At 55.0% G+C, this 13490-nt stretch overlaps 1 protein-coding gene across 1 annotated transcript in view; it reads right to left on the bottom strand.

Moving 5' to 3' along the window:
• The window catches only part of LOC115271369 (semaphorin-6C-like), a 23237-nt gene extending 10298 nt beyond the window's left edge, over positions 1-12939 (bottom strand). The window contains exon 1 of the mRNA XM_029913495.1: positions 12870-12939. The gene's annotated coding sequence lies outside the window, so the exon portion shown is untranslated. The remainder of the gene's footprint in view (positions 1-12869) is intronic.
• Between the last annotated feature and the right edge of the window lie 551 nt (positions 12940-13490).

A 13490-nucleotide genomic window follows, 5' to 3' on the forward strand; every position in this document is an offset into this window, starting at 1 on the left:
TAGTGGTTAGAGGAGGGAGGTGGGGGGAGCCAGGATTCCTGGGTTCTAGTCCCAGCTCTGGGAGGGGAGTGGCAACCAGTGATCAGAGCCAGGCGGCAGGGGTGGGGGATAGCCAGGACTCCTGGGTTCTATTTCCTCACTCTGCCAGTGTGGCCCTAGGTGAGTTACTTCCCTCTCTCTGTCCCGCCTCTCCCACCCAACAAAGGCTGCTGAGACACAAACACCCTCTCTAGGGTCCTTTCCCCACACTGGCACTGCAACAGCTCAGCCCCCAGGAGGGGTGGCTGCAGAATGACGCTTAGCAGGCACCAGGCTAACAGCCAGCTACCCCACCTGTGGGTCTGGTCCCTGGTGTCCGTGACCACGGGGTAACCACCATGCATGGTGCTTGCACGGTAACAAAGACCCCCTCCCACCCCGGGGAGCTGTTCCCACCTTCCAGCTGTCCCGGTCTCCCAAGGCAGCTGCTCCCATCCAACAGTGTGGGAACACTGGGGGGACAAAGGGCTTGCTCCTGCAGAGGGAAAATTCACCTCCTGGCCAGCAACCGATTCCCCGTGGCTCCCCTATCACCCTCAAGGAAGGAGAGGGGAGATGGGAGCCTGGACTGCAGTTTCCAGCCCTGACTCTCAGGGGGTCCCATTCCTGCATGTGGGACAGGGACAGACATGGGGATGGGAAGCTGCTCTGAGCCCCTTTGAACCCCCTGTATCCAGGCAGCCCAGCCAGGGTATAATTTAGAGCAGTTCCGAGGTGGCTCTAACTTACTCTCTGCTTCCCATGATCCCTTTGGGGGCAGAGAATAGCCAGAGCATTGTGTGCTCTGACCACACCCCCAATGCTGGGGGGTGGGGAGCAGGGGCTAGCAGCAGGCTTGGTGCACAGGGAGGCTGTTTCCACCCACTCCAAGGTCCTTTTATGCTGCCAGGGTGGGGCAAAGAGGCCAGAGAATTGACCCCCACCTCCCCGCACACACCCTCATCTCTCATTCAGCAACATTTTGTGGTTTAATGCAAATTTAATGGCAGACAATTAAGCTCTGCGTCAAAGAGGATCCAGCCAGTAACAACCGCTCCCGCAGGCCCATTCAGCGGTAATTTGTGTCAGCCTCAAATTGGTGCGCTGCTGCAATTTAAATATCATCTCTAACTGTGGCTGCATCGCCTGGCCTGGGGACTTGTAGAGACATCAGTATGCCACAGGTAGAGAGGTGGGTTGCACATCTGGGTGGAGTGCTGATCCACTATGGCAATAAACAAGTGGAGAGTTCTGGGATTTATCTGCGAAGGTCCTTTCTGTCCCCATTTAACTGGTGGGGAAACTGAGGCACGTCACAATTTTTTTTTTTTAAATGATTTGGAGGTGGGAAGAGAAGCGGGTCTCCTAGGTCCCAGTGAAGTGTCCTACCAACAAGGCTACTTTGGATTACAGTGCAACTGAAAGGCCCCTGATCACACTAGGCAGCAGGACAACCAGCTCCTTACACACCTGTCTAAAATGTGTAGCAAAAAAACAAAACCGGCATGATCATGGGAGACTTCAGTTTGAGTGACACAAGCTGGAGGTCTCATGCTGCCAGCTGTGAAACATCCTTGGAATTTCTAAATATTATAGATTGCAATTTCCTAACTCAAACCATGTTGTAGCCAACACGGGGGAATTCTATATTAGACCTTGTCTTGACAGATAAAGAGGGACTGATCACAGAACTAACAATTAATGGTAACTGAGGTATAAGTGATCAAGACTTGATCACATTTATAATGTACACACAGAATAATGTCCAGACCAGCAATAGATATACTTGGTGCTTTACAAGGGACAGTTTCACAAAGTTCAAAACAATTATGAGCCAAGTCAGCTGGGAGGAACAATTTAATCAGAAAAATGTGAACGATCACTGGGAATTGTTTAAGAACGCTTTAGTGGATGCCCAAGAAAACACAATTTCACAATCAAGGAAGAAGGCTGTATTGGTTCCAAAAAAGCCAACAGTCTGGTTTAAAGGGGAAGTGAAGACAGCTATACAGATAAAAAAATAATATAGATATAAAATGGAAAAGAGGGGAAGTTGATAGTAACAAAAATAAATCAGAAGCTAGGAACTGTAGAAAATTGATCAGGGAAGCAAAGGACACAAGGAGACCACTATGTCCAGCAGAGTTAAGGACAATAAGGAGTTTTTTAAAAGTATATTAGGTACAAAAAGAATCTTAACAATGATATCAGTCCGTCAGTAGATGGAAATGGTAACATTATCAAGAACAATCCAGAAAAGGCAGAAGTGTTCAATTAATATTTCTATTCTGTATTTAGGAGAAAATTATTTCTTTTATCTCTTTTATTTCCACTAGTATCTCAGGAGGAGAAACAGCAGCTACATTAGACATTAAATCGGCAGGTCTGGATAACTTGCATCCAAGAGTTTTAACAGATCTGGCTGAGGAGCTCGCTGGACCATTAATATTGGTTTTCAATACATCTTGGAACACTGGGGAAGTTCCAGAAGACGAGAAGAAAGCTGCTGATGTGCCAATATTTAAAAAGGGTAAATGGAATGACCGGGTAATTATAGGCCTGTCCGTCTGACACTGCACCCTGCAAGATAATGCAGTGGCTGATATGGCACTCGATTAATAAAGAATGAAAGGAGAGTAATATAATTAATGCCAATAAACATGGGTTTATGGAAAATAAATCTTGTCTAACTTGATTTTTTTTTGACGAGATTACAAGATGGACTGATAAAAGTAATAGCGTTGATGTAATAGACTTAAACTTCTGTACGGCATTTGACTTGTTACTGCACGGCATTTTGATTAAAAAACTGGAAAGATATAAAATGAACATGGCACAGATGAAATGGATTAAATGCTGGCTAACTGATAGGTCTCCAAATGTAATTGTAAACAGCGAGGGGGCTTGTTTCTAGGGGGGTCCCGCAGGGATCGGTTCTTGGCCCCACGCTAGTGAACATTTTTATTAATGAAGAAAACATAAAATCATCACTGATGAAGCTTGCAGATGACGCAAAACTTGGGGAAGTGGTGAATAATGAAAAGGACGGGTCACCGCTACAGAGCCATCTGGATCGCTGGGTAAACTGAGGGCACACGCGTACATCTAGGAACAAAGAACGCAAACCGTACTTACAGGACGGGAACTCTGAACAAGATCGGGGGAGGAGGGGGGGGTCCTGGTGGATAATCAGCTGACCGTGAGCTCGCAGTGCGATGCTGTGGCCAAATGGGCTAATATCCTGGGAGGCAGAAACAGGGGAATGGGGAGTCGGAGCAGAGAGGTTAGTTTACCTCCGTCTCTGGCACTGGTACGACCGCTGCTGGAATCCTGTGTCCAGTTTTGGTGCCCACAATTCAAGGATGTTGAAAAACTGGAGAGGGGTCAGAGAAGACCCCCAAGGATGATTAAAGGGTTAGAAAACCTGCCTTAGCGTGACAGACTCCAGGAGGTGAATCTATTTAGCTTAACAAAGAGAACGCTACGGGGTGACTTGATCCCAGTCTATAAGTACCTAGATGGGGAACAAATATTTAATAACGGGCTCTTCAGCCTAGCAGAGAAAGGTCGAACACCATCCAACGGCTGGAAGTTGAAGCGAGACACATTCAGACTGGAAATCAGGTGCACGTTTTTAATAGGTGGGTAATTAACCATCAGAACAATTCCCCAAGGATCGTGGTGGATTCTCCATCACTGACCATGTTTAAATAAAGACTGGCTGTTTCTCTAACATCTCCGCTCTAGATATTCCTTTGGGGCAGTTCTCTGGCCTGAGCTATCCAAGACGTCAGAGTAAATGATCACAGTGGTCCCCTCTGGCCTTGGAATCTGTGACGATCCAGGCCCCAGTGCGCCAGGCGCTGGACAAACCTATAGTGAGAGACAGAGTGCAGGCTCTTCAGGGCAGGAAGGGAAATGGAGGCACCAAGAGGGAAAGTGACTTGCTCAAGATCACAGAGCTGGTCAGTGGCAGAGGCGGGAAAAGAACCCAGGTGTCCTGCCTAGCACCCTGCCCGCTAGGCCGCATTGCCTCTTCTACGGGCTGGCCTTCCAAGACATCATAGCATTAGGCCAGCGAGGCCTCTGGGCGGGGAAATGACCGAAAAGCATCCAGGGGTCAGCTGAGGGGTGAGCTGAGATGGGTCTGAAGTTGGGCTGCCCAGGCCGGGTTATGGAGATGCCAGACCTGGGGAAATCCCGCCTCTGGCTTAGCGTAGGGCAGCTTATAGGGCGGAGGTGGGGGAGAGCAGGGCTTTAGCTGTACCTTGAGCTAAGGCAATAGTCGTTCCTCTCCGCAGACCTGGGTTTAAATCCTGCCCGAGGGTCACGACTGAGGGGCATGGGCGGGGCACCAGCAGGGACCCCATTGGTCCGGGCTGGAGCTGGCAAGCACAGCAGCTCCCACGGCTCTATCCCTGCCCCATTGATCCCTGGTTTCCACGGCCCTTAGCATCTCCTCAGTGACAAAAAGAACGTGCGGGGACATAGCCCCCTGGCCCAAGAGGCTGCGGCTGGGGCTGGGGAGGCACGCATCACCCTGTGTTTTGCAGACCGCAGCAGCCTGTGGCCCCATCGGCTGTTCCCAGATATGGCCAAGGAGCCTCTTAAACGGCCCGGCCAGGATTGGGGAGTGGGGGGAGCTCGGGGCCAGAGGACTGAGTCCCTCCCTCCCCCCGCCCCCCGTGGCTGTGCTGTGATTTATTCTTCCGTCATCGCTATCCCCCCACAAGCCGCCCTTCCCAGCACGGGATGAAGGTGGGACCGGCCCCCACTTCCCCCCAGCAGGCCGGTGGGTGCAGGCCGGTCTTGGCCAAAGGGGCTGGCTTGGGAGTCCCATTTCTGAGCATCCTGCAAGCCCCTCCCCCATTCCCTCTGTGGGGCTGTCCCCCCAGTGCCGCGATTGCCCCCGCCCCCCAGGCTCTCTCCAGACGACGGAAGAGAATCCTCAGGCCCTGTGCCGCTGGGCATTGGAGTGGGCATCAGGCACCCACGGGGCCGGGCAGTGCTGATGCCTCCATGGCGGGCATGTGCCCGGCCCGCAGAGAGGCTGCTCAGTGCAAGGCCGCAGTGTGCCACTCCTTCAGCTCTGAGCGAGTGGCCTGGTGACCTGGCACACAAGATCGCCCAGGACGGCTGGGTGGCCGGGCTAAATCTGCCACTCTAGGCAGCAGCCCAGAAATCCGCAGCCCCGGGCGGCTGCCTAGCTTGCCTGTGGCTAGAATGGCCTCTGGGGCTGGGCAGGGGCTGGGGCTGGGAACTCTGCCTTTGGGCCAAGGAGGGAGAGGGCTCCCCCGCGGTGGGCGGATTTCCGTGCCCAAGGGAACAGATCCCAGCTGCCAGCCCTGGTGTCTGAGCGCAGCGGGGCGGGTGCTAGGGAACCCGGTCTGGGTCTCTGTGCCAACCAGGAGCTGCCTCTGGGTGCCACCCTTCCCCCATCAGGGCTGCGCTGCCCGCCCCACAGATCCCTCCCATTCCCAGCTCCCCAGCCCGTCGCCCGCCTCCTCCTTCCCAGCTATTGCGCAGCAGCTGGGGCCCGGCCAAGTCCTCCAGAGGCCACTCGACTTCCCAGTGCCCAGGGATGAGTTGTTCAGCGCCGTGGCCTCACGCCGACCCAGCCGGGCGGGACACGGCGCCGGGGGGGGGGGGGGGCTGCCTAATGCTGCCAGCAGCCCACGGGGACGCGCCAAGCTGCCTTGGGCCGGTGCCAGGTGCTGGGAGAGCAGGGGATGCCACGGCCTTGGTGCAGGTGGGGAGGAGGGGCATTTGATGGGCACCCATCACTAGGGCATGAAAAGGGGCGAGAATTCAGACCCGCTTCTCGGCAGCCTCTACCCCGGGAGGGGGGAGTCTGCTGGGTGGGGCTGGGAGTCAGGGCTACGCTCCGGGCTGCGGCGCTGGGGAACAAAATCTGCTCGGACCCCAAGGCCAGAGAGAGGTGGAGGAGATGCAATGGGCGCACCATCTCCCTCTGCTGGATGGAAAACGAACTGCTCGCCTGTGTGTCATATTCCCATTACTGCTAATGGGGATTCTTCTTCAGCTCTAGCTGGGGGTTGGGGCTTTTGACCCCCTAATTCTATCCTTGCAGTCACCATGAAGCTCTCAGCAGCCCCTCCCTGGATCTCAAGGTGCTTCAAACACACCCAGGGGTCAGGTCTAAATCCAATATGGAGTCAGGTATAATTAACCCTGTATCACAGAGGGGGAAACTGAGTCACAAGAGGGAAGAGACTTGGCTTAAGGATCACACAGCGAGTCAGTGACTGAGCTGTGAATAGAACCCAGGAGTCCTAGCTCCTAGATCTAAGCACTAGCCTACACTTGCCTCCCAAAACCGAGGGCAGAACCCAGGAGTCCTAGCTCGTTGTCTGATCTAACCACTACACCACACTCCCTCTAAGTTCTTTCTCTACTCCAAGTTCTACCCATTCCAATATCCCTTTCCTTTATTATTCATATCACAGCAGCACCAGCCCAAGATTAGGGCCCTGTGTCTGGTGCTGCACACCCGCCTAGCGAGAGACAGCCCCAGCCTTGAAGAGCTCCGTCGCAACACACCAGACAGACAAAAGATGGGAGGGGAAACTGAGGCACGGAGGAGTGACGTGACTTGCCCACGTTCACCCAGCAGGCCAGTAGCAGAGCAAGGAATCAAACCCAGCCACCCTGGCTCCCAGCCCAGTGCACCAGCCACTAGGTCACAGCGGGTGGGGTCTAGCTCCCCCCCCCCCCCCCCCGGTCAGGCAGCTGCCACGCCCTGACCAATCGGCCCCGCTCCCCAAGCAGGCACCAAGCAGTTAAAGGAGCGAATGCTGAGTTAATGGCACAGATCTATTGAGAAACGTCATTACTACTGAAGACCTGCGCCGGGTGTCTGAAATAGACAATGTAATTAAATGAAATATTACGCCAATTAAAATCCAGGCCCCCACATGCCAATATAATTCTTACCCTGGGCCATTCGCAATGTACATTTAATGTATGATGTCTCATCAGTCCCACATTATATTCTGCTGTCTCGGAGCGGTGGCTAATTTTAGCCCGCGCTCCAGCCGGCTCTTCTGCTTCCTCCAGGCCAGCGAAGCTGGGCCGAGGGAAGAGCTGGGGCCTTGGCGTCTAAATAACCAGGTCCATACAATGCAATAGAGACTTGTTCTTTCAGCTTTGCTTCTGCTTCCACCCCCTATTTCACATGAGTTGGGAATGGAACCCAGGAGTCCTGACCCCCGCCCCCCCAGCCTTCACTCAGCCCTGCACCCTATGGCTCAAATGCATCCCCCACAAGCATTAATGCTGAGATCCTGGGGGGGGGGAGCGGCTTGGCTTAAAACTGTCCCCTGTCCCCTCCCCCTGCACCGGGGCTGGATTCACCCTTTCCCTTCGCAGTGGGGCGGGGGAACAAATGAAGTTAAAAGGCAACTAATGCGCAGCATGAGGAAAGGAAATGTTTTCTAATGCCGCGCGTGAGTAACTTGTGGAACTCCCCATCACATGATGTCCTTGAGGCCAAGGGCTAATGGGACCAGACACTGTTGCATTAGAGAGAAGAAGGGGTTTATAATGGGCTAGGGACCCTTCAGCTTTAGGGCCTGAACCCACCACCAACTAAACAGGGTCAGGAAGGGATTTCCTCTGAATCAGTGACTGTCGGCAAGTCACTCTTCCGTGCTGTGCCTCAGTTTCCCTTCCCCACCCACTGTCTGTCCGGTCTATTCAGCCTGTGAGCTCTCCAGGGGAAGGACTGTCTCTCACTCTGTAGCTGTGCAGTGCCCAATGCAACAGAGACCTGGGCTCGGGGGGAGGTTGGGGGGGGGGCAACAGCTGGATTCAGTTGCAGCTCTTAAGGGAGCCCAGCCAGCCTGTGCACTGTGCCCCACCAGGAGCCCCTGCAGCCTACAGCTTCCTCACGGCCTGACTCGGCTGCCTACCCCTCGCCTGCTTCGCTGCTTCTCTGCCTGGGATTGAACCCACAGCCTCTAGAGCTCAGCCCCTCTGTCTGTGGGGCTAAGGAACCCTCTGCCCCAACTGCTACACATGAACCGGCCACTGGAGGGAGACAGGTAGCCACTCCAGGGGTCAGTCCCCATTGTGGAGGAGGCAGGACACCGAGGTGTGATGGAGCAGATGAGCTGACCAGGCGTGGCAGCCCCCACCATGTGATTTCAGCTTCCGCATCCCCCTGCTTAGCCTCCCCCTCACCCCTCCTTGGCTCCCAAACCTCAGCCCCTCCCAACTGCTAAAGGAGAATCCCTGCCAGCTGCCAGCAGTGCAGGGGCTATGGTACACACCGCTGAGCAGGTGAGATCCTGGCCTGCTCCCCAGACTCGGCCGCCCCGTGCACCCCTCCAGCCCTCCCCGGGCCCTCGGCTGGCTGCATCGGAAATTAAAATATAAATAATTCAGTCCCCGTCGCCTTTATGAATAAGAATATGAACCTGACAGAAAGCGCCTGGGAGTAATTTATGCAAGGAGAGAAGTGACTCTGCTTTCGGATCCATTTGTGAGCAGGAGGGAGCTGGGTGCGGGGGGGGGACGCCGAACGGGGGGACCGGGACGGGGAGTCAGGAGGGACTCGTTAGTTTCCATCCGGGCAGGGCTGTAATTGCTCCTGATCGACGCACACGCCACGTCTTTGGCAAGCGTCGAAGCCCTGGGCATTGGTGCCAGGAGCGCGGTGAGGACGCGTCGTCCCCCTCCGCTACCATGAGGGCAAGAAGTGAGAAAAGAACCCTGGGCCCAGATCCGCAGCAGGTGCAAGGGGTTTAATGGAGCTGGTTTACACCAGTGGAGGATCTGGGCCCCTGTCTCCAGCCGCAGCTCGTGGGAAGGTGGAGGGGCGTTTCGAAAGCCCGCAGGCGGCGTTCAGCTGGACACCGCGGGATAGTGAGATCCCAAGAGATCCCAGAGCTCAGGACCGCGTTGTTTACATCACAGCGCCAATATTAACACAGACAGGAGCGCGCACCCCTGGCCCAGCGGTGTGCTCGAGAGCTCCCCCTCTGCTAGTGCAAATCACTGCACTCCCAAAGCAAGCTGGTGCCAACAGCGCCCGGGGCCAGTCACTCCACGCCTGGCATACACTTGCCTGCCCGGGGCCAGTCCGCACTCAGCGCCCCCCCGCCCTGCGGCGGTCCACTCTGGGCACCCCTTGCCCTGGGCCAGAGCTGGACCAGTCCATGCTGAGCACCACCCCGGGCCAGTCTGCACTGGGCACAAGCGGCCCCATTTCTGTTCCTGTAACTTTTATTTTGGAAACTGGAACGGGTCATGGTTACGAGCCCCAAACCCTTTGCCATCGACGGAGCCGGGGTGCCAGGGCCGGGGCCAGGGATGGGGAAGGGGGCAGGGGGGGTCACTTTCATTTCTTTTAGGGAAAAGGGCAGGCAGAAACAACCAATCTGATTTGTTTAAAAAGCTGCTGCCCGTTTCCTAAGGCCATCTCTGTGCTGTGTCTACTGGCAACGCCGCGTTCCGGCTGCGAAGTCCCTGCCCCCGCACGCCGGCCTTGGTGGCATAAATCCAGCGATAGACAGGCTGCCATCCTGCCGCTGGCAAGGCCATAGCAGACAGGGGAGTAGCAGAGGGATGTTCCCCTAGGGGGGCTGTCTGATGTGCTGGAACCGAACAGTGGGTAAAAGGCTGGGTGGAAGGTTGTCGGTTTCAATCTCCCCCAGAAAGTATCCCGTGTCAGACTGAAAAAGAGGGGAGCAGCACAGCATTGGTACCCTGCCGAGCTGGGGGGGGGGGGGTCTGTTTTCCCATCCCACGAGAACTTGCATGATTTTGAATTTTTTTTCCATCCCAAATTCAGATGAAAAATCCCAATCTCAAAACCAATTTTTTTCAGTTTGGGGCAATTGAAACCTTTTGTTTTCATCTTTCTGAACTGTTTTCTTTTGCGTTTGATATTTTCCAGGGGGGAGGGATAGCTCAGTGGTTTGAGCATTGGCCTGCTAAACCCAGGGTTGTGAGTTCAATCCTTGAGGGGACCACCTAGGGATCTGAGGCAAACTTCTGTCTGGGGATTGGCCCTGCTTTGAGCAGGGGGTTGGACTAGATGACCTCCTGAGGTCCCTTCCAACCCTGATATTCTATGATTCTTTGGAACCTTTTTGCTTTTTAAAGCCTACATTAAGGTACAGTTGGCAACAAAGAGGCGTTTCGAACAAAAAAACAAAATATGAAACTTATCCTTTTGAACATGTCAGAACGTCCCATTTCCACACTTTCTAACCTTTCTTTTCTTTTTCTTTAAGAAAAAAAATTCAAGCCGGGAAATTTGCCACATCTGACCCTCTCCCCACAAACAATTTCAGTTCTGACAAATTGGCATTTTTCAGCAAAAAAATGTTCATACAAAAATTCTACACTAACTCTAGTTCGGATCCCACCGCATACACTCATTTATAGCTTGGCCATCAACAAGTCAATGAGGCCATCATTTTCCAAAATGGCCTCTAATCTTGGTTGCATGTGTTAAGAGGTTTTAGGGGCAGGTTGCCCACAGGGCTCCGGATGTGGGGTCTGAGTATCCCAGCACACCAGGGATCTGGGGGATGTTCGGCGCCGTTGACAATCCGGCCCTTGTTTAGGTGCCCGAATAGGAGTGGCAGATGAACTCTGTTCATACCAGACCCTGGCTGTCTCAAATCCAGCACCCAAAGCAGGGGCCACATTTGAGAATTAGTGGCCTGAGCATCTCTGTGCCTCAGTTTACCCACCTGTAAAATGGGGGTGAAGATACCTTTATAAAGTGCTTTGAGATCTCAGTCCTTCAGTGCAGTGTGGTGTCTGCCAGTCATAGAATCATAGAAGATTAGGGTTGGAAGAGAACTCAGGAGGTTGTCTAGTGCAACCCCCTGCTCAAAGCAGGACCAACCCCAACTAAATCATCCCAGCCAGGGCTTTGTCAAGCCGGGCCTTAAAAACCTCTAAGGATGCATATTCCCCCACCTCCCTAGGTAACCCATTCCAGTGCTTCACCACCCTCCTAGTGAAATCGTGTTTCCTAATATCCAACCTAGACCCTGCCCCCCCCCAGCAACTTGAGACCATTGCTCCTTGTTCTGTCATCTGCCACCACTGAGAACAGCCGAGCTCCATCCTCTTTGGAACCCCCCTTCAGGTAGTTGAAGGCTGCTATCAAATCCCCCCTCACTCTTCTCTTCTGCAGCCTAAATAACCCCAGTTCTCTCAGCCTCTCCTCGTAAGTCATGTGCCCCATTTTCGTTGCCCTCCGCTGGACTCTCTCCAATTTGTCCAATTTGTCCTTCTGTAGTGGGGGGCCCAAAACTGGACGCAATACTCCAGATGTGTCCTCACCAGTTCCAAATAGAGGGGAACAATCACTTCCCTCGATCTGCTGGCAATGCTCCTACTAATGCAGCCCAATATGCCGTTGGCCTTCTTGGCAACAAGGGCACACTGCTGACTCATATCCAGCTTCTCATCCACTGTAATCCCCAGGTCCTTTTCTGCAGAACTGCTGCTTAGCCAGTCGGTCCCCAGCCTGTAGCGGTGCCTGGGATTCTTCCGTCCTAAGTGCAAGACTCTGCACTTATCCTGGTTGAACCTCATCAGATTTCTTTTGGCCCAATCCTCTAATCTGTCTAGGTCACTCTGGACCCTATCCCTACCCTCCAGCGTATCTACCTTTCCCCCCAGCTTAGTGTCAGCAGTCAGTGTCCTGTGGCTCGACAGCACCACCCAGAAGGTCTGTTGGACCGCACGGAGCAGCGGGCTGGTTTGTTCTGGGCACAGTTAGGAGAAAGGGGAAGGTGCCGCTTCCACGGAGCGCTGCATGAAGGCTGCACGGGGAAGGGTGACTTTCCCGGCTGGCTGCTGCAGAAGGGCGCAGGGCAGGGGAGGGCTGGGTGTCTCCAGCCTTCAAGTCCATGGGCGCTACCTTACTCTGCCTGTGAGTTACTACTCCTGGCTGGTGCGGCGCCCCCACATGGCTGACTCAGGGCAGGGCAGACAACACAGGGCAAAAGCCCCAGTGTCCAGCCAATCACTCCTTCCTCAGTTAGGCAGAATCTGTGGTTCCCCCCAAGCACGGAACAGCGGCTTCTGGACTCCAGCTCTTCCCTGGGCCTAACCGAGGCCCCAATCTTACCTCATCCCTGGCCAAGGCAGGGGTGTGTGCAAGTGACAGGCCATGTTCCCCAGGGGGGGGAGAGGGCTCCCACCGCATCACTGTGATGGGATAAGGAGGGGCTCGGCCCAGGCGATTGGTGGGAGAGATCTGGGCTGAGATAGCCAGAAGCATTGAGTTGGCCACAGGGGGCAAAACCAAACTTCCCAGCTGCCCCAGAAGCCCTGCCTCCAAGCCTCCCGCCCCCAAACTCCAATCGGAACTGGGACCCCAAGATCACAGCCCCGCACCCCGTGAATAACTCGGAACTGCCACGCCCCCTCTGCTTCCGCCTCGAACCACCAACCCCGCCCCATTCCTGTGCCGTGCTCTGCATCGTCCCAAGATCCCGGCTCGCTGGGTCCAAGACCCCGTGCCAGGCGGGGCATCAAACTGCAATGGAAATGCCCCCCCTGAAGAGAGCCACCATAGGAAGCCGTTAGCACCAAACACACAACCCCCCGAGGTGCACAGATCCTGAAAGGAGCTGGGCTCCGTACTCGGCAGGTGCCTTCAGCTGGCACCTTATCTCCTAACTATTGACCTATATACATGCCTAGAGCACTCCTGGGACACCACAGAGAGCACCAGCCCCCGCCCCTTTGCAGCCTGAATACTGCGGGGGGAAAGAGACCCCCTGCTGGTCAGGAGGAGGTATTGCAGAGCACAAGGCGAGAGGGCCACACACACACCCTACTTCCGGCCGCGGCCTTACCTTAGTTTCCAGGGTCCGTGGGGCAGCTGTGCACGGCCGGGGCTGGCCAGGCACTTGGGCGACTCTGAGGGTCCGGCAAGGCTGGGAGGAGACACAATTCAAAGGGGAGGGAGGTGAGATACAAGGTCAGACAGGCAGCACAGTGGGGGTATCGAGGACCTGTGTTCAATCAGCTGCATGGGGAGGGCACCGACCCAGGAGCATGGCACTGCCAGGGGCTCAGTGCCCAAGCCCTGCCGCCTGCCCCACAGCCCAGGTAGCTCATTGGTCCCCAAGGTTATTAACCACTAACGAACCGAAGAATTCTAGCGAGAGACAGACAGGCCTGGCTAGGCCGAGTGAGGGGGGAGCAGCGTCTGCCCGACAGCATCTGGGCATCACAGGGCAGCGCTACTCTGCTTTGGCACTGGGCGAGACGCCCGCTGGGCCCAGGTCCCCCGGATCAGGTGCCACCGATCAGAGAGGGCGAGGCTGGGAGCTGGTGGTTGACACGTGTGCCCCAGGCATGCACATGCATGTACACATGCACCCCCCACACGCACACGCAAAAGCAATCGCCAAATACACAGACCGAGGAAGCAAAGGAGAGGTTAGCCACCCCCTCGTCTGCAGTCGGGGGAC

This window comes from Terrapene carolina, unplaced genomic scaffold, assembly GCF_002925995.2.
Source record: "Terrapene carolina triunguis isolate 2854851 unplaced genomic scaffold, T_m_triunguis-2.0 Scaffold675, whole genome shotgun sequence".
NCBI classification, from domain to species: Eukaryota; Metazoa; Chordata; order Testudines; family Emydidae; genus Terrapene; species Terrapene triunguis.